Source organism: Haliaeetus leucocephalus, unplaced genomic scaffold (assembly GCF_000737465.1).
Source record: "Haliaeetus leucocephalus isolate CR32 unplaced genomic scaffold, Haliaeetus_leucocephalus-4.0 Scaffold92, whole genome shotgun sequence".
Taxonomy (NCBI): domain Eukaryota; kingdom Metazoa; phylum Chordata; class Aves; order Accipitriformes; family Accipitridae; genus Haliaeetus; species Haliaeetus leucocephalus.
This window is the reverse complement of record NW_010972528.1, coordinates 7,466,150-7,491,798: the sequence shown is the minus strand read 5'-3', so window position 1 is coordinate 7,491,798 and position 25,649 is coordinate 7,466,150. Positions and strand designations below refer to the sequence as shown.

General features: G+C 38.2%; 1 protein-coding gene across 2 annotated transcripts in view; it reads left to right on the top strand.

Moving 5' to 3' along the window:
* The first annotated feature begins 232 nt into the window (after nt 1–232).
* Nucleotides 233–25,649, top strand: part of ADCY7 (adenylate cyclase 7) — a 62,593-nt gene continuing 37,176 nt past the window's right edge. For both annotated transcript variants that reach the window (XM_010585017.1, XM_010585016.1), the window contains exon 1: nt 233–274. The gene's annotated coding sequence lies outside the window, so the exon portion shown is untranslated. The remainder of the gene's footprint in view (nt 275–25,649) is intronic.

Here is a 25,649-nt window from a genome sequence, read left to right as displayed (position 1 = left end):
GAACTAAATGGGCAAAAAGCTATTTTTTTAATAGGATAAGCATTTTTTAAGTGTGATTTTTATTTTTTTTTTTTTCCTCTCTGTAGGAACAGAACAGCCAGGCTAGAGGAAGTGGCAAGAACATATTGTTGAACTTCTGGAGAGACAGGCGGGGATGGTTCCCTCCTCTTCGGCAGTGCCTGTACTGTAAAACTCTTCTCCTAGTTATCCAAGTAGTAAGTTATACTTCTACAGACTTGCTGGAAAAGTGACCTGGACTGCGTTTTGATTTGAGGTATTGCCAACTGAATTGTTAGCCCAGTTTCAGTACTTCATAAGAAAGAGCTCTGCTCCTCTGCTTTACTTGTACAGCAGGAAATGAATGTGAAAATATTTTACTGAAGTACTTTTAAAAAATTACCTATAGTTTTTTGCAAGTTCCTGAGGAGTATCCTGTTTTTGGTTTAGTAGTTTTTACTTTTTATCTTTAGTCTGCTGATGGTAATACAATAACAGTTACAAGCCCCCCACTACCTTTTTCCTCAGGATGCTGCACTTTCAAAATAAGGCAGAAGATGCCTTGCAGTGCTATAGCGACAGTTTTGTTGGCATATACTGTGATTTGGTTAAGAAAGTGCAGTGTTATTGCGTGTAACATAATAATACAAAATTTACAGCTGTTGGAAGGTAGTCAAAGCTAGGAGTTGCTCTGAGAAAGTGAGAATTTAATTTGATAATAGTATAAACACCATGTTTAGCTTTCAAAGAAATAGGAAAAAAACCCAGTATAGTTACTTTGTAAAAAACAATTTGATGCAGTTCTCACAGTGCCACAATAGGCAAAATTCCACACAGGTGGTTTTGTTTTACCCAGCAATCTGATGTGTTGATTACTTGCATATTCAGGGCTCACTTGCAGAGTTGTAGTGATTTAGAACATGATTTAGTGACACAGGTTGTCAGTGTGAGCAGAACTGCATGTGGGTGTTAATTACTTCTAGTCAGGTGCAGACCAATAAATTCACAATGTTGCTAGATAAAGAAGATTAAATTGCAACTCATGAATAATATATTGGAAGAATAAAGGGAGAAACTTTGTTTTTCAAGTTTCTCAGCAGATTTAGGCAAGAATTAAGAGCTGTTTTTACTTATATTGGCTGTGTGTTCCATACCTGTTTATCAAGCATGTTTATGTAGGGAATTTGGATGTACTTGTAGCTAAACTGGTTTACTAGAGTAGCATTAAGCACTTGTTTTACATGTTGAATTAATTTTTGTCCTACATTTATGCAGGCTATTGTATTTAGAAATTCATTCTGCTGTACTTATTTTGAACTGCATTGAAATATAGATCCTTAATCAGTCATGGTTAGGCTTTTCTTGGAGTCGTCTCCGCTGCCGATAAAATTGTGTATATATAAAGATACGTATACATGTGTATGTATAAATTAAGAAAACTAACTAAAGTGTAATTTCTGGAGGCTACAGAATCTAAAAGATGCTGTGCTTGTTTCTTTCTATCTTTCTGGATGGCTTCTCATCATGTTCAGTGTATCATTATCCCAGGCATCATTCTTTGGGCTTGTGCATTTACAAATGGATAACCAATGTTTCAAGAAGCACTTGCCAAAAAAAACCCCAAAACAACCAAACTGATTACTTACTGGTAAGTCTGAGGAGTGTTCGCTGTAGAAAGTATGGGAAAGCTGCGAATCAGTTAATTTGCTTTCTTATTTAAACCAAGGCAAGGGGTGAGGTAACACTTCTCCAGTGCAGTGTATTCAGCAGAGCTTTCAGCATGCTGAATAACACAGTGTTTAGTTGGAGTAGTTGGAAAGAGGGTGATGTGTTGCAGTTCTTGCATGCTATAAAAACATTCTCACTAGAAACAGAGGGACTTTCATGAGGGGAAAAGAGTAAGGGGGGTGGGGAGGAAGAAGGATTTCTTTAACTGTGGCACTGCCCTCACAGAAATGGGATAACTATAGGTTGCTGGCAGAGGAGACCTAATTATATTGTATAACAATACTATAGTGGACCTGGGTAAAACTTGCTACAACCCAGAGTCAGTCTAGGTTAATGATAATGTTGAGATGGGGGCTCTGGAGATACCAAAAGAGGGAAGGCAGCCTATGTCTTCTGGAAACCTGGTGTGATTTAAAAGCATTTTTGCATGCAGCTACCTAATGCATTGGTGATCAAATTGTCCAGAAATATTTTTTAGTTGCTCTGACCTGAAGCCTGCTCTCAGAGCAGTGGCCTAGCAGTGGGCAGGGGAAGCATGCCGACCCTGAGTGGGGAACTACTCTGTCCCTCTTTTCAGTGTTGTGGTTGAATTTTGGTAAGTTCTGTTCTTGTGTGCTAGTTAGTGGTGTTACCACCCTGATTTGTGCTTTCTCTGCAAGACATCAGCTAGCTGTATTTGTGTCCACCCCATATGGGAGGGTTTTAAGCACCTTGGGCTTCTGGATGCTGCCTCTCTGGGCTTGCTCACTGAGCCTGGACCTTGGGAACAACTGCCCTGGACCTTAAAATCACTGCTGACTGTCTGCATCTGTTTGAAGTAAACTTCTCTGGAGTACACCTGCTAGGAACACTTAACTCTTAGAGGCGTGAGATAGCTGACAGTCACAAAGATGCATAGCTAGTTGTGGGGGAATTTTTAAAGCACTTTTCCAAGTGATGCTGGAGGTTGCTGGTCAGTGCAAAACAAACTAAACTTCATGCTGTTCCCTGAATCTCCCCTCTTTGCAGTGTTCTTTTGGATTTAGTCAATGCTCTCCAGGGTTCCTATGTCCCCGTTCCAGTACTTGATGCCCCCAGTGCAGGCTTTTCTTTACTCCGTGAGAAGGATTCAAGCAGACTTCGATTCTCTTGCTGTTCCCTCTGCTGCTATGTGACCCTCTGGTCAGTCACAAACCCTTGGGTGGTCTGTTGCGTGGTTACCACACAGTTTGAGTTCAGACCTGAAAAACTGGTTTTTATAGGCACTAAACACCTGTTCTGCGGCCCAGGTAATTGTGGATGGTCTTTAATGATGTCTTGTTCAGCAGCGGAGGCTGAGCGCTACTCCTCCCTCTGTGCAATGCCATACAACCAGCCCTTCCTAACTGTGTTCCCCTTCTTGAGCAAAAAAATGTTACATTTAAAGAGCATTAGTAATGTCCAGCTGAACTTCAGAATATGTATGTAGGTTCCTGTGATAGTTATGAGGAGTTTGTGATTACAGAGCAGAGCTGCTTATCATAGTGTTGTTTCCTCACCCACTCCAGAAGTGTATGCAGTCAGGCTGTGTGTAGATCTTGTAACATAAACATATATTCTTACATCAGGGGAGCAACTCAGTAATTATGGCCACTTTGGCTTTTAGACAATAATCGGACAGGTAACAGGTCTGCATTCTAACCTAAGAGGATGACTGCACAAAGCGTTGTGACGGAGCAAGCTAAAATGCCTTAGTCACTACATGTGTGTAATGTTATCCTCCATAAGGTAAAATGTGAGACAGGTTATTCTATTTTCCTTTACAGGAGACTATGAGTTTGTACGTTGGGAGTTACTATGGGAGATTTTACATGCTGTTAATCCTCATGTTTTAATCAACCTACTAATAGTTTATTTGTGTAACTAGGTAGTTAGTTTTCTTTAGCATGGTAGCCTTTAATAAAAAAAAAAAAAATTCTTTAAAAATCTGGATAATTCGATAATTTGGACAGACAGTTTGTAGAACACAAACTGCATTTTATGCCTTTGGATTGGAAATAATACCTGTGTCAGAATGATCCCAAGATGTAGCTTTGTGTAGTTCTAAGCTTCTTGGGGTGTTTGCCTGTATTCCCATAAACCATTCATTATTATTAATTCTTTTCTATGTTGATATATAGCTAACAGGACGGAAAGGTAGGCAACCATTATTTTTATTCACCTGCCCTTTCTCTGTTTAAAAAAAAGCCTTTTTTTTTTACAAGGTGGTAACCTGGGAGGGAGCACCCTCCTTGCAATATTACCAAACATAGCTTTTGGTTATGAATTGCTAAAAAAAAAAAAAAAAAAAGGCGTTTCAAAACTGTAAGGCTCATCTTTCACTTGCCTTATGAATGTTTGATCTATTTTTGGCCTAAGTTGAGTTTTTCACTGCAGTCAAGTGCTGAAAGCTTTGTTTAAAACACAGTTTTGTGTTTGTCCGCTAAAAATGTCTGCTGTCATTAATATACTGATAAAGCTCTAACCTTGTGAGCCAGCGGGCTAAATCATTCTTCTAACTTCCTTCCTGTCTTAATGGAGAACTCAGCAAACTTTTAAGCCCTTTCCTTGGGCCTATGACTTACATTTTTACATATATTTCCCTATAGTGAAATATTAATTTTAGATTTCAAGCACACTAAATGAAGGAATATATGGCTAAGATTATATGCTATGCTTCTGGAATATGCCATATGGTTTTGTACTTTATCTTGTTTGTGCAAGAGACTAATTTCTGAACACGAACTATTGGTACAGCCTTCCCAAAGTAGGAGTACTGACACAAGTGTCTGCTTTTATTGATAAGCTTCCTGGCTTTTCTTTTGTTTGACGTCTGCCAGAAAGAGAATATACCTTTTCTTATTTGCGATTTCTTGACCTGGATTTACCGTGCCGTCTGAGTTCCTTGATGTGTCATTCACTGAATCGTCCCTATTCCTTGGACTGAACTCCTCTTGATCTCTTCTGTAGGGTCATAAAAGAAGGGCATACTGGGAAAGTCGCTGAAGTGATTGGAGGAGGAGTGGTCGTCAGGCCAAGTGCTGCTCCCTGTCTGTAAGCTGGGAGGATCAGACCTCTGGTCTGGTCTGTATCGGCTCTGGGGAGATCGTGCACCGCTGTGATCAGAGTTCCTCAGGAGTGGAGAGGGCCCCACCCCAGTGTTGCAATCTGCCTTCACAGTATAAACTGCAGGAAGAAACATTAGAATTACACACATACATAGTGGTACTTAATTCAGCGTTTTTTTCTCACAGTTATGACTTTTATTGCTTTTTGTTTAAAAGATAGGTTTCTAAACACATTTTTATGCTAGCTTCCAGGCTTCATCTCAGCCAAGAGAGGAAAATTTAGGGGAAACTTATAATCAAACAACACTTAAAAAATTTGATGTATAGTTATATTTGCTGTCATGAATATAACTTTATGTAAATCTTAGTATTTGTTTATTGCAGGTGACTTGAATCCTTGCTTTATGTTCACAGTACAGATTTATTTCCAGCTGTGACATCGATAAAACAGACATGTAGTATTCATAGTACATGTAAAATATCTCTTGTACTTGGGGTGCTTGATTTGCAGCTTTGATTTTACTTTATTTTACTTCTTTTGTGCATCATCCTCTCTAAGAATTCAGGATTTCATAAATCAGTGTTTTGAGTGGAGAGTTCAGTGAAAGTTAGTTTCTTTGTTCATTGTTCCTAGCTACTGTCTAAACATAAAAAACTTTTCTTAATGCTTTCTTAATTTGTGCTTGATATCTGCTACTGACAGGGTACGATTTGTTTCCTGAAGGGACACTTTTTTCATTTACCCCACTGATTTTTTTGGAACATCCCTTGAACTGTTAGTACCTTTCTTGCAAATCTGCTATGTCTCACGCACACCCCTTTGTTTTAAACTCCATCGAAAGCTGAGAGTCTGTGTGAAAGGTAGTCTTTTTCTATGCTTGTCACTGAACATATTCAAGCAGTTGTGTCTTTTTGTAAAAACACTGTGGAGCAACTATAATGTTTTGAAACTTAAGTTTTGACTGTTTGCTTTTATTTTCTCATCTGTTTTTCATGCTTGTATATGCTTATATGTATACTTGAAGAAGAGACAATGATTAAATTATTGGTATAGTCCAACATATATGCGCCTGAATACATATATCATCAAACAGTAACTGCTTACAATCATTTTAAGGAGTTGAGTAGAATTTTTTAACAAAAATACATACCAGACATTTTCACTTACGTTTTGTCCTTTCCCTTCCTCATTTCTGACTTCTTGTAGTGTCTGTATGCCTAGGCTTAACATGGTGATAAAGTAGTAAAAGTCTGGGTGTAAACCAGTGTTTTGTGATTTAAATAAATGTTACAGCATTTTTATCTCTGTGTGTAATACGTAGAGTAGCTAAGAATGTAGATGTGCCTGCTTTATGCATGGTTTAGGTCACTGAAGGGTTGCATACAGCTTATGTTTTTCCTTACCCTGAAACATTTGTCTGTTAGCTCCTGGATGTAGTGGGCTGACTTAGTGATAGATATAAATACCGATTTGTCATAGTGTGCATTATATTGTATGTCAGCGGCTTCTGCTTCATTTGTTAAATTTTTAACTTTTAGATACTTTCATTTTCAAGCATCATGGTATTTCATAGTGAAACTTTGTGAAAGTCAGTTAAATGACTTAATTTAAAACCAACAGAAATGTCCGAGAGAAGTGTTAGTGGGTTTTTGGATTTGTAAATATTTGGGGAGTATGTTACTTCAGAAACACTATATACATGTAAATGTGGCTTTTCTTTCTCATTGGGAACTTGTATATCTTTCTAGACTGGTAATCAAATGCAAAAATACTTGTTTTTTTGACTTGCCTCAGAAGGGTGTGTAAGATATATGACACGTACTATGAACTGCAAAATGGTCATAAAATAATTGATATTTTTTAAGTTTGTGTGCTTAACTCCCTTTTGACTAAAAGAGTGAGCTAAGCTTTTTAAATAGTTCTTTTTATCTTGAAACTCCTTTGATTAATGCTGCCCCCTTTCCTGCACTTGAATACAGATACTTTTGGTGTACATCTTGCTATGCAACAGTTGTAAGTTGGAAGAATGCTTTTTTTTTCCTGCCACATGAAATTACTGCCTTTTTAGGCAACAGCCGTCAAGTGTGATTTAGTGGTGGAAGCATAAACCTAGCAGTCAAAAGCTGTGAATAGTGTTTGTAGGGTGATTCTAGCAAGTCAGACCTTTTATTCTGTTTTGTTTTTTTTTTTTCTTTCTGCAAAATTGATAGAAATAAGAGTACATGCGGTTTTATTTACTCATCTTGGAGGCCCCCAGACAAAAGTGGAGAGCGTTCCGGACACTAACAGTAATTTGGCTGCTGGCAGTTGCCCAAAGTACTGGCAGTATGTTCTTGCTCTTACTGAAGAATAAAGTAGCAGTTCTCTCTGTCTCTCTCTCACTCTTTTAATAAACATAAGTGGGCTTGGATCCTGCTTGGCAGCCTGTTGTGAAAGTCATCACTTCTAATAGCACAGTGCCCCAGGGACTGCCACAGGGCATTGACTGGCTCAGTACTGACTCAGAGCCTAAATTGTTGACACTGCTCATCTAGAAAAATGATGCAATTATGATTCTTCTCCCTAGTCAGGGAAAGCATCTTGGATGTCCTCATTCACAGCTCCAGTTTTCAGAGATGGGGTGAGCCAGTCTGACTGGGGTGAGCCTTTCCTGCTTGCATATATTTATCGGTCCCTTTTCTTTAAATTCTTAAATATTTCCCAGAGAATATGGACTGGTTGTAACTAAACTGTTAATAGGTTTTGTGAGGTGTTAAAATAGAGAATTACAGACCACCCTGACTACTTGTTTAGCAAAGGCATTGAGAGATCTGTTTTCCGCTGAGAAGTTGATCTTTTCTGTTGCTGGCTCTTGCCTGGCATCTTTCTGGGCTGTCCCTTGTCTCAGGGCACTTGTGGGAGTACAGTTCCTTCCCCTGATGGCTGCAGCAGCATTTTCAGGTTAAGGAGGACCTTCTTGCTGTCACCTCCTTGTTCTGCCTCTGTTCCACAGCCAGCCACTCTCAGCTGTGCTGGCCATGCTGCCACAAAGCTATGCTGGCCACAATCACTGACCCTGTCTGCCTCTTAGGCAAAAAGGAATGAAAGCTGGGAGACACGAATGGTTATTTTTGAGCTTATCTGACTGCACGTGGGCGTAGAAATAGTGACATGCATATAACCAAAGAATGGTGTGGTGTGGTGACAAGATAGGAGCGAGTGGTGGGGAGGAAGAGGGGAAGCGGAGGAGAAACTCAAGCAAATATTGCTGGAGATGCCCCTGTTGCAGAACTGTAGCCAATACCTGCAGGTTTCACTCTTTAAAATGAGCAGCAAAAGTTTCCTCTCTAGATTTCTGTTCATTAAACTAATTTAAACTCTATGTACAGGGAGGGTGGTGATTTATGAATAAAGATGCACTTGCTGTAGTAGATATTTGTATTTGAATACATCCCTGGTAGTGATACTTCTCACTTCACATGTAGGCCCTTCTCCTGCTATATTAGGGTTTGTTTGCTTAAGCAGTGAGTTGTACTTTAGAAATAAGGAAGTGATGGTAATGATGCATGTGTCAGCTTGAACCATATGTAAAAAAGTAGTGGTCGTGTTACAAATGTATGAACAGAATGAAAGGAACTTCATGATTTCATCAACTGTTCTGTCTTGCCATTGGTCAGAGATACTGATTTCATTTGCTACTGAAAAAACTGATGTTAAATGAAAGATTACCCCCCCTTCTGTAACTGAATTTACAGCACTGATATGCTGTGTTGTTTTTGTAACTGCTGTGTCTGTCAGTGGGAGTTGAAGGACTGACATTCTGCTATCCTTAACATCATGCATTCTTATTTAATTATATATTTATTTTCTTAATATAATAATATTAGACAATAACTTAATTATTATTTTATGTGATATTTAAAGCCCAGCATTGTGGTTCCTGCCACAGCTGAGCAAACGTTCTCCTCCAGGGTTTATATCAATTTCTGGAAGTATGAGATTAAAGTCTGGCAAAAGATTTCAGTGCCAATGAAGATGTTTACTGCAATGCATTGTTATAGTCCAAAAATATTTGTGTCTTATGAACTTGGGACTACTATATTCCTAAAATGTCTTGTGAATATTCATTTATTTTGCTGGCAGCTTTTGTGGGTGGATAATGGTATTAGGTCAGTTCCTTTGGGAGAGAAAAAAGGGTTACCACACACTCAGAGCCAGCCAGCAGGAAATCTGTGGGAGAGCCAAAAGCTAGAAAATGGTTCTTGAGTTCTTTACTTTAACCATAGTGGTCATCCTTCTCACACAGGGGCTAAGGGCTTCAGAAGGTTTTGAGAATTTGTATGTGCACTGGATGGAAAGACGGGATTACAGTCGAGAAAAATAACTCTGGAATTTATAATGCTTTACCCACAGGATGTGGTTATTGAAATAACGTTCTTGGGTTTTTGGCAATATTTGGATCTCAGGCCTGCTCTTAAACTGTGCTGAACAACTTCAGTGAAAGTTAATCAGAATTTTGAAATGTGAGGAAATGGCTGTGACAATAGTTAAATGGGTGGGTTTTGCTTCTACAGTAGCTCCCTGATCTACCAGGTAAGATTTGGCCAGTGAACTATCAAGCCTGGGTTCTCTTCCCAGATCTGCTCCCAAGGTGCTTCATAGCATGGGTTTTGGTTGAGCACTTTCCTTATGTATAACTGCTTGCTTTCTCCTTGTGTTTCTGTGTAGAATGTGAATCTTTGAATCGTAGGTTATCTTTTAGGAAACTACCAGCAGATCAGATCTTGGGGCTATGGCCTGAGATAAACTCAGGTATTTCATGGATGTTGTATAGTTTAATTACATTTTCATTAAAGGATATTGCTTTTTCTCAGTTTTGAATGGTTAATTCCTAGATTGTAATTTCTGAATTTCTGTCACTTTTAATTTTTTATCTCATAATTCCATTCGATCTGTTTATAGGTGAATAGTTGAAGTCCACTGTTGCATTATTAGTTTGGCACATTTTCTCTCTCCTTTGGTTGATCCTATAGGGTTTCAACTCTATAGTGCTCTTCACTCAGGCTAGTTTTGGTGTAAATCCCTACTGCTATCAACCCTGTCAAAGTGCACGTGTAAACTAGATAGTGCTGTGAATGTGCTAAGAGAAAGAGAGTTTTGCCAAATAGCTTCCACTGAAGCTGGAGAGCTGCAGTGGCAAGAGGGGAAACCGTGTATTCTTTGAAACAGCCTTGTAGTAACGATGTTTCTGTTGTTGCATTTGCTTATTTTAAAAAGTTGCAATTTTAGATGTGAAACAGTTTAAATATGAACAACTGTTTCCTGAGTTCTTAATTAACTACTTGTACCAGGTAGAAAAACCCTAATTAGTGAAACTGGAAACCACTCCAGCAGTGCTACATAACCTTTAGACCTGTAAGAGCAAGAAAGATTGTACCAGAAATTGTTGGGAGACCTTCTTAGCAGTACATGTGTGTGTTCTTATTTCAAACTTCCCGCATTCAGGAAGTAGTTCCTGCATTAATTAAATATTACTCCAAACAGATCATAAACCAGTCTTTGTGTAGAAATCCAGTTTTCTAGGTGTATCCTGAGGAGGATCTCATTTCATGTGGGTTTATAAGACAGTGGTAGCCAGGTTCATATGCAACAAGAGGTAAAATGAAGAAGGGAACTGAAGGCTGTTCAGTAAGTTGTAACATGTACAGTCAGCACGCTCCTTCATGTTGTAGTTTAGGAATTTAAAAATCCCTTTTGTGGGAGAAATTGATACACTCTCAACTCTTTGTGTGGTTTTAAATGTAATTTTGAAGGTAGTATGGGAGAGGAAGTAGTGCCGGTTTTATCTAATATTGTTTGCTTTGTTCTGACTTTCTTTTTTGTTCCTGAGCATTTAGATTGTTTCTACAATAAACTGTCTTGGATGTTTCTGAATAAAGTAAACTTTAAGCTAAGCATCAGTTCAATTTATGTTTCCTTATACTATTATTTAGGATAACATGCAAGTGATTTTTAAAAGATCTGTAAGTGTTAACCAGGCAGTAAGTAAAGTAGAAAGAAGCATCTTATTATTTGTAATAGTTTTAGTTTGATTTATAAATGATTGTTTATTAAAAAAAAAGTAATATGAAATATATTTTAAGCATTTCTGAAAATTATTGAGAGTTCTTAAATATAGACTATATGTAGCTGAGGGGGAAATAACTTCAACAGTGTTATAAAACGTTGTCTGAAGGATCTGCCTGTTAATATATAGTTGAAGTACAGCACGATATTTTAATAATACAAATCACATTTTTGTTTTAAAATACTTTTTTTCAGTTAAAATTATTGTAATGAAATGTGGTTTTTACAGATATGATATAAAATACTTCCAAGCCTGTACTGGATACATGTTATGCCATTATGTTTTGCCCAAAAAGACTTCAAATGAATGTCAGTATTTCAGTTCAGAGTATTTATTAGTGAAGTTGTTAAAAAATGGTACAAGAGTTTTCTAGTAAAATATTTCACTTCTCAGTGTAAATTTGATTAATTTGAACTAAATTAAGATATTTCTACAACTGTGGATATTCAGGATGAGCATTCAAGTTAGGGCTCTAGCAGTATTGGTGTTGCTGTTATGCCTGCTAGCAGGGTAAACTCTTGAGACTCATGGCAACTTTATACTTTTAAGTTAATAAATAAACTAAGTAGATAACCAGAAACCCTTGGTGCACTGCAGTGTTTCTTTTCAGAGGTTTGTGAAGGTTTCCACTGAATCAGTTGGAAAGTCTGAGTAAAGATAATGTGAATGAACACTTTTGAAAATAGTAAAGATGTTATTAATAATTTCTACATATGTTTAAAAAATGAAGCTACTGCTCAGAATACAAAGTATATCTCATATCTGCATGAAAAGAAAAAAGTGAAGGGGGCTGCTTGTTTGAAAAAGGGAGTCAAACAAAACCAATGTTTTGTTAACTTCTGTATAATTTCCATAACCACAGTGAAATCTGGATTTCCACAGTTTCTTTAATATGCTGGTGAATGATCAGTGAACAGATGTCTTGAATAAAACTGGGAAGAATCAAACAATTGTGCAAATCTTTGCACTAAACAAGTGTTACATTTAGTGAAGTATAATAAATATGGGATTTCATAATAAAAAAATAATCCATCCTTCTGTTCTGGAGTTTCTGTTATGTGAAATCTGTTTTTTATTGAAGCTAATGAAGTCTTCCTAAAATTAATCAAGAACTATTGTCATGTCCTCCTCTCTGTGCTCTGATACTCCAAACCTAAAACAAATGAAAAGTCTTGAAAATAGTAATAGACAGGTGTATTACTAAGGAGCAAAAGGAAGACCTTTTTTACCCTTTTTTTAATTCTGTAGGGTTTTTTTTTTTTCACCTCTGATCAGTTTTAGCTTGATAAAGTTTAGATACTTTTTAAAAAAAAACAGAGTAAAGCATATCTGCTGCAGGTGCCACATTGATCCACCAGCTCAATACTACGCAAATAACAATTTGGTAGGTGTGAAAAGCAACTGCAGTTATAGGAGCAAGGTGCAGGGCTCATAATGTAACTGGTTAAATGTTCTTCAGTCAAAATGAAAATGGTCTGCAAGCTGTTGCTAGGGAAATAGGCACCTGTGGTTAGTGTTGAATGCAGAGAGGTTTGTCTGTCTTGCAGATCAAAAAATGGCTCAAAGCACTTAGTCTGCGTATCACTTTACTTCCGGAAACTTGCTCCTTATCAGCAGACTGGTCGCTCTGCCTCTGAGGAGCTTCAGTTACAAACAGAAAGAGAATCTTTTTTTGTTCCCCCCACCCCCTACATTTTGATCGAAAGTATTTCTCTTGTTATCTTTGTTTATAAAGTCTGTGTATGGTAGGAAGTATACTGTCCTCAGGACCTGATCCTGAGAACACTTCTGGGGGAGAGCAGCAGCTTGATCCCTCTGCAACTAAAGTGAATCTTGCATATAACTGTTTATCAGGGGCTCTGGTGAAAGTTATGTTTTTAGGCACATCTTTAAAAAATAATTAAAAAAAAACCAGTGAAACTTTGTGAATTTGGCATAGTCCTTAAATTAATTCTCTAAAAGCTAACTAGGTACATTGCAAGTATGAATTGCTACGATTAAGCACCTTCATAAACATTGAAAACAACAATTCTAGATCCTTTAGCTCCTCTTCTAAAATCTCTGAAGAGTGTTGTTTCTGGGATGATTTTTGAAAAATGTCATAATATATTTTTCTAAAAGGCATTATGAAATTTCTGGGACACCCTAACCAGTTGGGTATCCTCCTCATTTTCCCAAATGAATACCAGTAAACTGCTGCCTAGTATTGCTCTCCTGATTGCACTGGTCCGTTTCAAAGGCACATGAGGCATCTCTCTGCTGATTACCAGGGACTCATCCTTAAGACTGGATACATAATAAGGTGAAAGTAAAGAAGTGGCTTATTTGGGCATTCCAGATTGAACATGTAACAGAGGTTAAACAAAGTCTTACTTTTACCTGCTTTTACACAGCCACAGACACAGCAGATTTGTATCTGCCTTTTCAGATGAACTCTGAGATGCCATCTTGCTTTTTCCTCTCATCTATCTCCAAGGCTGCCAGAAGACTTTGTCAGGATCCTGTCCTTTTTCTTAAGAATCATCTCCAATTTCCACCTAACTTCTATAAATACTGCTGCCAGCTGGGCTTAGTTAGGTGGAGCTAACTCCTGGCCAAGAGGTAATGGGATTTGGTCACAACTGTCCCAGGGCTTAGGTATGAACTGAACATTTAAACCACTTTAACAGAATGGAGTGCCTATTTTGAGTGGTGATTAAAGTAGTTTGTATATCCTAGCAAAAAATTAACAGAAAACTACTATAGGTTTATTTGAATTCTTTTTGCAATGAAATACTTTGCATCCACTCTGATTTTGTGCCAGATTATTTGGCGGTTTCACTTGCCTTTTGATTTCCAATGTGGGTCTTGAGTAATGGAGCCCTGGGGTGAACAATGAAGTAGATGTTGATATGTTCCCTTGCCAGAACAGCTATTTAACTTGTATCAGGTTTCCCACTGACATCTTAATTCCAATTTCCTTCTCTGGGCCTCTTTTCTTCTGGGTCATTGTTTCAACACTGCTGTATAATCATTTATTCCCCTTCTTGGTTCCTATCCCTGGTGAGTGTGTTCTGGATTCCAACAATGAATAGCGAGCAACCATGCCTCCTGCCAGTGCCTGGTACATCACTAAGGTATTGAACTTCTTTGGCATTTTGCCACATCTGAACAGTTGTTCCCATAATGCATGTGAAAATGATAAAGTAGGAAGAAGGGAAGACAAAGCCAAGAGCTGTTATGTATGATATGGATTCTCCTACTGGAGAGCTGGTGCACTAAGTTCAAGGATGATAACGTGACTGTGTCTTCTGATCATCTGCCTACCTGGAGATACCATCTTCTATTCATGACATCCTAGGAATGTGCCTTTCTGCCCTTCTTGTGCTCCAAGACAAGAAAACCTAGTGGGCAGAACCTCTTCATTTCCACACTAGCAGTAGATAAGTCTTCATCCAGAGCTGCAAGGTGCAGGGAGGGAATGTTTGGGTTTTTTTTCAGCTGGTTTTCCTGCTATGTTGTCGTATTCATTGATCTGTGATCCAAAATCCCAAACAGTATTTTATGCTCTTTTGAGTTATGCATTGTTTTATTCAAGTTTTTCTTCTTTGTCTGTTGGTTTTTTTAAATTGCTGATATTTGATCTTGTGTGTAATAAAACTTACTGAAAAACTTGGGGCTTTCATTATCAAGAATGCTGTAAAAGTTAGTAAAACTTTCTTCTATTTCTAGCAGAGTATCCTTTGCTGTCACACAGGCCTTGCTTGAAAAGCACTGGGATCAGTTAGCATAAAAATGATACCTCTCATCAGTCTTCAGCCACCTTCTCAGACGCGTCCATCTATCATTAAGTATTTCAAACAAGTTACATTCATGCTGCAGCTTGCCACAGTATAGTTAAGTACTTTTTCTTCTATTGATTGCCTGGATAAAAGGTTCATAATATGTGGAGATGGAGATTATAAGTAGTTTTTTCTTCCTTGAACTACAAGGGGAAGAAATAGAAGCATTGTTAATGCTTACAGTGGTCCTTTGCGTACAGATTTCCTGTCTTGGTGCAGGTTGGTGTGTGTGATACATCAAAAGATTTAGTGTCAAGGATCATACCTGAGTGGGCTGCACTCACTCTAGGAATTTCAAAATGATTGAACCAACCATAGTGGAGTGGAGAAATACGATTTTTGCTGATGAATCCTGTGGCCTGTAATGGTAAGCAAACAACAAGCATGTGTTTTCTTTATCAGTAATCTCAGTAAGATTTAGGACCATAAAACCCCAGAGTAATCTGTTATGCACAGTTCAGCATTACAGTCCAGGTAAAAAGTGCTTTCTCAATGGCTGCGCACAGCCCTGGGGATTGGTTAGATACCAATCAGTGATAACCTTCACTAGGGTAGCGGCTGCATACTTTGCTATTTTAGAAAGTTCTTCTGTGGACATCATGTTGCTCTGAGGCAGTAACTGCATAGCTTTTTAGAAAAGTGACTTTTGCCATATCCTGAAGGTTTGCTGTGACTATCATATTATTTCAGGTTTTTGGTATTAATTAGTAATGTTTTAATACTAGTTAACTAGATTTAGTATCAGCAAATCCAAAGGATAAAGCTGCCTAAGGATAATTTAATTTAAAAGTGTCTGTTTCATTTTGGCTGTTGCCAGGTGAGATACCCATGTTTCCCTTGGTGAGTCAGTACTTTACATGGTGCAGGTTTCCAGTAGCCTGTTGAAGTTGGGAACAGTAGGTAGGGCTGGCTGTCAAGCAAAGCTTTGAAAATGGTAAGATGAAAAATAAGATTAAATGAGAAGAACGATAGTGATTAGATCTGTGTGCAGACATTCCATTATCTTAGTAGACAATCAAAACTTAGAGTGAAAAAAAAAAAAAATACTGTGAGGCATGTTGGCTATCTGTGGAAAGCTCTCACTGCTTCTGCATGGCTTGGCTCTTTTGCGATCCAAGAGAGCTTACCCAGGCACTCATGAATGCTTCACTCATGTGGCAAGTTGTCTGGATCAGTGAAAAATATGTATACAACTCCTAACAATTTTGAAGCGTGTGTTGCTATCAAGTGGGACTGAAAATACAAGACTCCAGAGGTTTGCATCCTGTTATCATTGTTTTATTTCAGAATGAGTCCGCAAAGGACCTTTCCTAAACCCAATGTCACATTTTGGAAAACTTTAAAAAAAAATTTTTTTTGTTTGACTGCTGTTGTGTCCTGAGATAGGGTGTGACTGTAGAAACAGCACTTCTAATAGAAGTGTAGGTATGTCTCCTTGGTGGTGTTTTTAATACTTAACCTCCAAGGGAGGGAACTTCCTTATTGCAAGTGTTGGTTTTACTTTTAGTTTGTTTGGCTGTGAAGTACGGATGTGGTGGTATAACAAATGTTGCGTTGTTGACATGTGAAGAAGTTTGGGGAACTTCAAAATTCCCCTGTAATAAATGGTATGTAGAAATAAGATTTTTAAAACAAGTATGACTTGATAGGACTTACTTTTGAAGTACTAGTTGTTAAGTAAAGGGGGGGTTGGATTTAATCTGCCTCCTTCCTTTCCCCCTTGTTTCATAAATGGGATGAGGGCTTTGCTTTCTTAAACTTAAAGGGCATTTTATAACTTAACAAAAATATTTGTACTGTAATATCACCCTGCACTACACTGCTGCAGGTACTGATGCACAATCGTGTTCCTTCCATTGTCCATCTCTTGGCCTCGGGCTGAGGTTTATTTGCAAAGTGAGATTGCCAGTGGGTCTAATTGCTTTAGGAAGACTACTACTCTGAAGAATGATGCAGATGATACTGTTGAGTGACTAAGCAGAAATTCAGATAGAAACAACCATTTTGGCCTTTGGCAGCAGACACAAGTGATGTAGTTCTTACATTATGGTTTACTCTTGCATTTTGGTTATGATGTTTGGCATATTTGCTTTAAAAAAATACTTGGTTCTGTAATGGAGCTCTGTACTGATAACAGAGTACAGTAGAATTATAGTGCTGATTTATGCTTTGAGCAGCCTTAAAGGTCCATTACCTACTATTCAGTGACACATTTGCAGTGTACATGTCAATGTTAGTTCAGCTGAAAAATTAGAGACTGGGGGAAAAAAAAGCCAAAGAAACCAAGTCATTGACATCAGTGCGTTAGCTGAATTTCAGCTGCACATATGTATTTCTACTCACTTCAGTAGCATGGAAGTATTGTAGATAGGGGAGAGAGTTGTTTTTATCTTTGAGCCTCCTTCTTTGTTTTACTGGTTTTAGTTGGACTAAACCTAAATAGCAAGTGATTTCTTATCTTACTTGGTACAGGTTTTATCTTCTTCCCACCCATAGCGTGGCCCTTATCCCTTGCCATATTATGATTGCACCTGTTCTGTGCAAATACACTATTTACCCTAGAGATGGGAAAGATGCATTTCTATCTTGAACTCTCCCTAAATAACTGAGACAGGGGAAAAAAAAAGTAACGTGTGGTGCCCATTACAGTCCTGTTCACAGTGGGGGTTTTTTGGGTTTTGTTGTTGGTGTTTTTTGGTTTTTTTTCCTTTTGAACATATGTTGGCATATCTAGCCATAGTTAGAAGACTCAAGTTACGTCCTTGTACTCTGGCTCTGTCACATCAGCAGTCTGTGCTTCTTGATTGCTTTAGTGAGATATAAAAACTGAGGCATATTTAAAATATTGCTATACAAATGAGAGAGATTTCATTCTAGATGTAACTAAGTAATTATTTTGAGCTTAGGAAGTTTGTCAGATTGAGCACTTTTGTTTGCTATATGCTTGTAATTCTGTATCCTAAATGATGTCTGAAAAAAACTCTAGACAGTTTAAACATACCTTTCTGAAGTGATTTTTTTTCTTACTGCAAATTTCAATATAGGCTGAGTATTACCTAGTGTAATACATTTTTTTCCCTTAAAAAAACCTTCTGAAAATATTAGGGATTTTAATTCTGTAAAAACCAGGGGTATTCTAGTAGAGATTATTGAGGCTTATTCACTCTACCCTATTCCTATCTCAGCTGAAAACTATTTTTCCCCATAGTATTCAAGTTAAACATTCTGCGTATCAGGGGTGTTTTTTCTGCAGTTTATATAGCTTAATATTGCTGCATTTATTACTATAAATAAATGCACAAGCATTCTGCTTTTGATATAATTAAACTCAAATTACACAAAGAAAAGCTATCCTGATTTCTGAGGCTGTTTTGTTCAAAGACATGTATCTTAAATAGATCACTGAAAACTAAAAGTGTAAGTGGTATATTGAATTTTGTAGTGGTAAGTTCAATTTTAAACCAGCTAAAGTCAGAAAATCTATCCGTAAGATGTGACAGGGAGTCCGGGAATCATGAAATAATCACACACCTTGGATTATGAAAGATGCAAAGCACAGCTCAATTCCCTTCTGGTGAGGTATACCTTTTTACACCCTGGAGTTTGCTGCTTATGAAAACCAGTATTACAAAAGGACTTCCCCTCGCCCCACTGAGCTAGACGCCACAGTTAATTATAAGGCTTAATAGATTTGTTCATTGAACCATCATGTGTTTGCACAATAAACTACCTTAGAACAGTAGTAAACCCTTCCTTGTGATTCAGTTGCACCAATCTGCTTATATGGATCCCTCTTTCACTAACTTGGTTTGTGAGCTAGTCTTAAATTACAAATCTTCAGTTTCCTGAGCCATCTCTTCTAACCATTTCTCTGTCCTATCTGGATCACTAGTGTAGAGATTTCTTTCTGGGACTGTAATCTCCTTCCTCAAAGCACATCCTGTAATAATAGTGGTATTTAAAAAGGAGCAGCAAACCCCCAACTCCAGAAGTGATATTCTTGGTATTCTTTTTCTTAGGCTGTGGACCCATGAGAAGTGATGAGTCCATTTAACAACTCACTGCTGCCCTTGCTTTCCTGCTTGTGGTTTGCCTTTCCTTTCCAAACACTGGGCCAGCTCCAGAGCTCATCTATCTCTCTGCTAGCTGTTGCACTCCACCAGCCTGACAGAGCAGTGACCTGCCAAAAATAACTTTCTGTTCTTGTATTTGGTGAATAGGCTCCAAAGGGAGCCCAGCAGGTGAAGGAGCTGGGTGCCTGGGCAGGCAGGCTGTGCAGCTGACACAGGACAGGGGGTCCGACTGGGTGAGACCTCCTCCTTTGGGTGGTCTGAGCCAGCTGTTGGGCTCAGGTGTTTGTCAAATCACAGCCTCTGTTATTTCACATCTTCCATTTCTACTAGTGACTGGAAAACTGTTTTCAAATTACACGACTTATCCCTATTTTAAAGGCTATTGTAGAACAAATGTCATGAGAAGAAGCAATCTACTGAAATAAGAATGTATATTAAAAAAAGTTCAGTTTCAATGCTTTCTTTGTGGTATATTTAGCACTATCATTGCCGTTGCTCTCAGTGTTCAAGGGCACAGCCTAGGTGATGCAGTGAAGTATTTTACCCTGATTGTTCTGACATGTGGTGGAATTTCTTCAGCTTCCTGATTTTTTTCCAGATGACAGACTATTTTTTCGTATTGATTTGGCTTTTTTACGTAAATATAGTTTTGAGTGATGATGTGTTGAAGTAGGTATGCTCACTTTTTGTAAGAAAATAGAAGGTAAATATAAGTAAGATTTTTCTGTATTGCAGAAGGAGGTCTTCAGAAATTAAACATAATTAAGGAGGGTGAAATTTCACATGAAAACCTTCAAAATGTAAAAAAAAAAAAAAAAAAAAGTTTGCCTTTGTAAAGACACCTACCTGTGCAAGTAATATTTACCACTGCTAGCATATAGATCATTAAAAATGCATCTGTTCTCCATTTAATAGTTTTGTATGAGTGGAAAATCAAAGGTGACTGCAGGCTAGCATTTGAAAACAAAGTCTAAAGGAAGAAGTGTTGTCTCTAATGTGAATGGTATTTCCTGTGGTGTACATTTGGATTGCTAGTGTTCATTTCCTAGACTGAATTAATTGTGGAGTCCATTAGATTGGAGATTATTTTTGCCTGAGGTTCATAATTCATCTACTAATCTCCTTCAGTTATTCTACTTGATGTTTATAGATTCCTGATTCCCTTTTAATATCTGTTAATGGTAATTATGGTCAGCGATCATTCTGGTCATGAAAATTGCTAAAGTAATTTCAGAAACACTGTTGTCATTTGTGTGAAACAAAAGATGGAATGGAAATCAAACCTGTACCCTCTGTCTTTGGTGCTGTAGGAGTTAAAGATGGAAAAACTGGTTCTGCCTGCTTTTGTGTAGCAGTTATTGAGAGGAATAAGGCAACGTATATCACTTGGTTCTTGGCATTAGGGTTTTTTTTAATATTTCAATATTTCATAGGAAAGGCTGCTTTTTAGTAAACAGACAGCTTTCGGTGAGCAAGACTTGAGTCCCTGGCAAATGAACACCTATACTTTAAAAATTGTGCAGGCAGTTACTGTGATTGTGTTTGTGAATACATCAGTAGTTTTGAAATGAAGAACAGAACTGCAACATACTCAGATCCCATTCAGAAAGACATTAACTTGATCAGTGCTGCTGTGAATAATTCTCCCAAGAGAGGTGAGAAAGGAGGTGATCACTGGCCATCTGCGCATCCTGTTGCATGAGTGAGAGTGGGCAGGAGGGTGCAGTTTTACCAGACCTGCTCCCCAACCTGTGGCTGAGCTAGCACCTGAAAACTGTTCATGCTCTGCAAATACAGAGAATAAAGGAGGGCCATCCCAAGAACTGTTTTGTTGTTATCAGTCTGATTTTTATATCAGGTAGCAGTACATCATTCTTTCTGTTGCTACACCTTGCATTGCCGGGGGGACAATGCTCTTTTTGCCACAGTTTGAGAGAAAAGTCACTGTGAAGGGTGGCTTTCTGCTCTGCTCTTTCAGTGCCTTCAGTGTTCTCCCATTTCTCCCTCCTCCATCTGCCCTTGCATTGCTCCTCGCAGACAATTGCTGGGGAGGAAGGTGCTGAAGTTACCCCCTGCATCAACACCCTTGGGCTGATGTGTGACCTGCAGTGCTTTATAAAAAGAAAGAAAGCAAAAAAAAGGTCCAATACTGTGTGCCTGAAACAAATGCACCTGCATATTGTGGGGGAAAACTGCTACTTGAGCTCTAAATGGAAAGTGGGTGATCAAGAGATACTTGGGATGGATGCGCATAGAAAAGCAGTTCCTACCTTTGGCTCCAAGCAGGCAGTGGGGACTAGGGACTTTCTGGAGGCAATGCAGTTCTCCAGACAGCAGGAAAGGTCACTGGAACTGAAACAAAGAGCTGCTGGATAGTGATCACTAACTACTGCTGGTCAAAAGAGCTGAGGCTCAGGGGCAAGACCCTTTAGTTATTACCAGAACAAAGACTCAAGCCAAACTTTTAATCTCAATATATTTTGAGAAGCATCTTGAGAAGTCTGGATCTTCAAGGCATTTGCCTGTTCAGTATTGTTTCAGAGAAATAAGACCTTTGCAGCCAGAAGCTTCAAGGGGCTTATGAAATGTAAGAATTTGATGTGATTCTATTTGAAGTTAATAGAAAAATTGACTTGATTTTTCCTGGCTGTTCAGTGCTTGCTTCATCTATGCTGGTTGGCATATGTACAGGTAGGGTTGAGTGAATCTCTGGGAGGCAAAAATCACCTCCATCTCACAAACATTTACATTATTTTACAGATGGTCACCTGACCAGAGAATGAAGTTTGAGGTGCTAACAAAATTATTTGGGTGACAGCTAGCTATTAGAATGGAAAATACAGTGCTGATGCACCTTGGAAACTAGTAATAGCCTATTTAGAAAATAAGATGGGAGGAAGAATGCTCTGTTTAGTAACTAGCCATATTATGAAAATATATAATGAAAATATGCCTACAATGCAAATGCGCGGGAGGAAGGCTGTTACCTGATGATGCATTGCATATTTTTTCTGACAAGGCTGGAGATAGGAAACGAGGGAAGTCCTTGCTGCTTTGGAGGCACAAGGAATTGTGTTCTCACCCCATCAGCTAATCTACATCTGCCCTGAACTTTCTGCTTTGCCTCGGTAAAGGATTGGTCTGTGTGATGTGTGTTCCCAGATTAGTTTTCCTTGTGAAGAGACTTTCTTTTTTGTAGCTACTTATCTTAAGCAAACTGCAAAAGAAAAAGGCTTCTCTGACTTTTGTAATACGACTTGTTAGTGTAGCCCATGATATCACGTTTCGTTTAGTTTTCTTTAAAACACTTGGTCTCTATAGGCTCTGTAGTACAGTCATGTCTATTCTGCAACTGTTGAGTCCAGGCCAATTTTTAAGAAAACGTTGTGTATTGACACAAGGCACCATGGACAGTTTTAACTAGCCCAGGAGAACAAAAGAGCTTCAATCCAAGCCTAGTAGCCTAATGAAATGTTTGCTTTCATGTTTTTTTGTAACAATATCCTATGGCTTTGTCAGCAGAAGACCAGATTGTTTAGTGATGCTTGAAAATTCCCATCTACAGGAAAGAAAGCATAGGGCAGTCAGAAATACCCATATTTGTGGAAGATAGAAATGTCTTTTTTGCTTGCAAGGGAAAGGTGGCTGTGCATGTATGCCAGGTCTTGCCCAGTACTTACCTAGGTAAGTTTCTGGTGCTGAATCTGAATGCAACCTTGTTCCCAGTGGCTTGAAACAGAGTAGATTTGGAAGGCTGTAGCTGTTCTGATTCATATTCTGGAAGGAATCCTATTGTACAATTTTTTATGCCTATCACATGTCCAGTGTTTGTTCTTACATATTCATTGGGCAAATTTCTTTAACCGACCAAATGTTTTTCACATTAATTGGCATGCAGATGGCTGTGGAGCTCACACAGATCTGACTAAATTGTATTCATTTGGTAGATGTTCCTGTAGGTTCTCAGTGCAGTTTCCAACCCATACTGCTGGGGTTGTTTCTTATATATACTAATCTGGTTGACAAATTGTTCCTTCTCCTTTCTAATTGCTCAGAACACAGTGAAGGCTTCTAAAGAAATGAGGCTTTTTTCTCAATAAACTGATGATCAGAGCTCCATGGTTTTATGGCAGCAGCCTAGATCCAATCCCCATTTGGCTTGGTGTGTTTGCCACTGGTGCTTCTGGGAGTGCTGTTTGGTTTTTGTGGCCTGTTGCCGTTTCAGGATTACACCTCTCGTGGTGTCAGAATGGCAAATCTCCAAGAAACAATGACCAAAAAAAGCAAAAGTGATGCTGTGGTGCACAGTGCTCACATGATCCTTAAATACATAAACAGGAGTGTGTTAAATTGATGATTTTACTACTTTGTGATGCCATTGGTGAGACAGAATCTTTTTCTCTTTCTCAAGTCTGTCTTCTAAATTTTCAGAATGTTGCTGGAAAAAAATCAGGGAAGGGGGAAGAGTGCAAAAAGTGGTGACATTGACCTAAGTCTATTGAAGTTTCTTAAACAAAAGATTGTCTTGTATATTAATGGAAAGAGATAATGCCAGTAATGTTAAAAAAAAAAAAAAAAAGCTGCTGAAGGGTTTGTAGTGGTTTTGGAGCTGAAATACAATTCTTATACTAATATGTGTGTGTGTGTATGTCTGTTTTTGATTGTAAGTTGATGATTGGCAGGTCATTACATAAGTCACATGTAAAAATGTGTTTATTCAACTATCTTGGTTTCAGCTGGGATAGAGTCAATTTTCTTCCTAGTAGCTGGTAGTGTTGTGTTTTGGGTTTAGTACGAGAGTAATATTGGTAACACACTGATGTTTTAGTTGTTGCTAAGTAGGGCTTATCCCAAGTTAAGGATTTTTCAGTTTCCCATGCTCTGCCAGCAAGAAGGTGCACAAGAAGCTGGGAGGGATCATGGGCAGGACAGCTGACCCCAACTAGCCAAAGGGCTATTCCAGACCATAGGATGTCATGCTCAGTATATAAACTGGGGGAGATGGCTGGGAGGGGTCGATCGCTGCTTGGGCATCGGTCAGTGGGTGGTGAGCAACGGCATTGTGCATCACTTGCCTTTTCTTGGGTTTTATTTCACTCTCTTTTTGTTATCTTCATCATTATTATTATTTTTATATATTTTTATTTCAAGTATTAAAGTGTTCTTATCTCAGCCCATGAGTTTTATTTGTTTTTGATTCTCTTCCCCATCCCATGGTGGGGTGGGGAGGAGTGAGTGAGCAGCTGTGTGGTGCTAGTTGCTGACTGGGGTTAAACCACAACATCAACTAATGCATAATTGCATGATTCTTAAATAGCTAATTTTGTGTGTTGCAAGTAATTTGCAATTTAAAAAATATTTAACTTGAAGGAGCACAAGTTGCTCTGTGGCACTTTTTAAAAAGGGAGGTGGTAGTGGCAGTGGGACATAGGATACAAATTGAAACTAGTTCAGGGTTGAATTATTTGCCTCAAAGTAGCATTTATGCAGAGTATTGTAGATTCTTGGTAAATCAATAAAGTACTGTTTGGGGGTTTCTTTACCTAATAGAGTTTTGAGAAGAAAATGCTATGACCCAGGAGTCTTTCATAATTACTTGTAATGTATATCTACAAAGATCAGTGGAGGAATAAACAAATTGATAAGGTAGCAATCTCTTTTTTATTAAAATGGATTAACCCATTGAAGAGACATGTCTCTTCAACTTGGTGTCCTGTAAAACTCTTAAATAATATTCAGAGGTAGTTCAAGGTTAAATATGACATCTTTTTTATCTTCTGAACATTAGATAACTGAACCACACGGTATAGTTCTGTAGAATAGGGACTGTCCCTGGTATTGTTTTTTCATTGACATAGTCAGAAAAATAAATTACAGAATGCAATCTGTGAGGTCATTTTTCTTGGATTTCAATATTAAATAGCCCAAGACAGGATTATCATAATTGCAAATGTATTACTGCTTAGCAATTAATAGTTATTTTTAGAAAATGGATGTGGTTCTGGTAACTGGAAAAATAAAGCTGCCTCTCAAAATATCTATTATCATAAAAATTACCCTCAAAAACATATTTCTGCAAGTATATTAAAGAACTTTTTCATTGTTTTTATTATGAAAATACACTTATAGAGGGACCTGGGACAGCAAGCCTGTAATCTCTTGCGTATAGTGGATCTCACCAGGCAGCATGTGTTCCTGCACCCCCACCCCACGGTAAAGGAATTCTTCAGGCTGTTTAGTCACTTGTCTGCCTCTCTGGTGCATCACAGTAGTAACCTTCCCACTGTCTACAGCGTGTTGTTGCATTCAGACTAAAATACTTGCCCCTGTGCACACCTTCTGATAATTTCCTTTTCAGAAAAAACTGGCCTACGCTCAAGTGGAGTAATCTGCAGTCACCCGTAAGACTTGGAAAATGCATTAGGGCATGATTTGAATGTTTCAATTTCTTCTTCGCATCCCCTTTACTTTGTGTAAGTGTCAGCAATTTCTAAGATGCATTCATGCACCTTTGCAAGACCATTATTATACACGTGCAGATGGTATGAGTACCAGAAGAATTTTTTCAGGTGAAAAATGGGAGGCCTTTTGTTATGAAGAAAAGCTTAGTAGTAACTAGTACAGGTGAGGTATTAGGTGTAACATTAACTATACATGGGAAAGATGTATTGAAAGATGTTTTCAATTTTATTTCAGTTTTTAATACATATGTGAGTTTATTCCAGGTGTTACTGAATAAAAGTGATGCAATATGGTCTTTTCTCTTTTTGTGATTAATCCAAGTTTGTGATATACTCTGGGCAAGAAGTTGTAGTTACTAATTTTGCTGCAAAATTCACTCTTTTTTTGTCCAGTCTC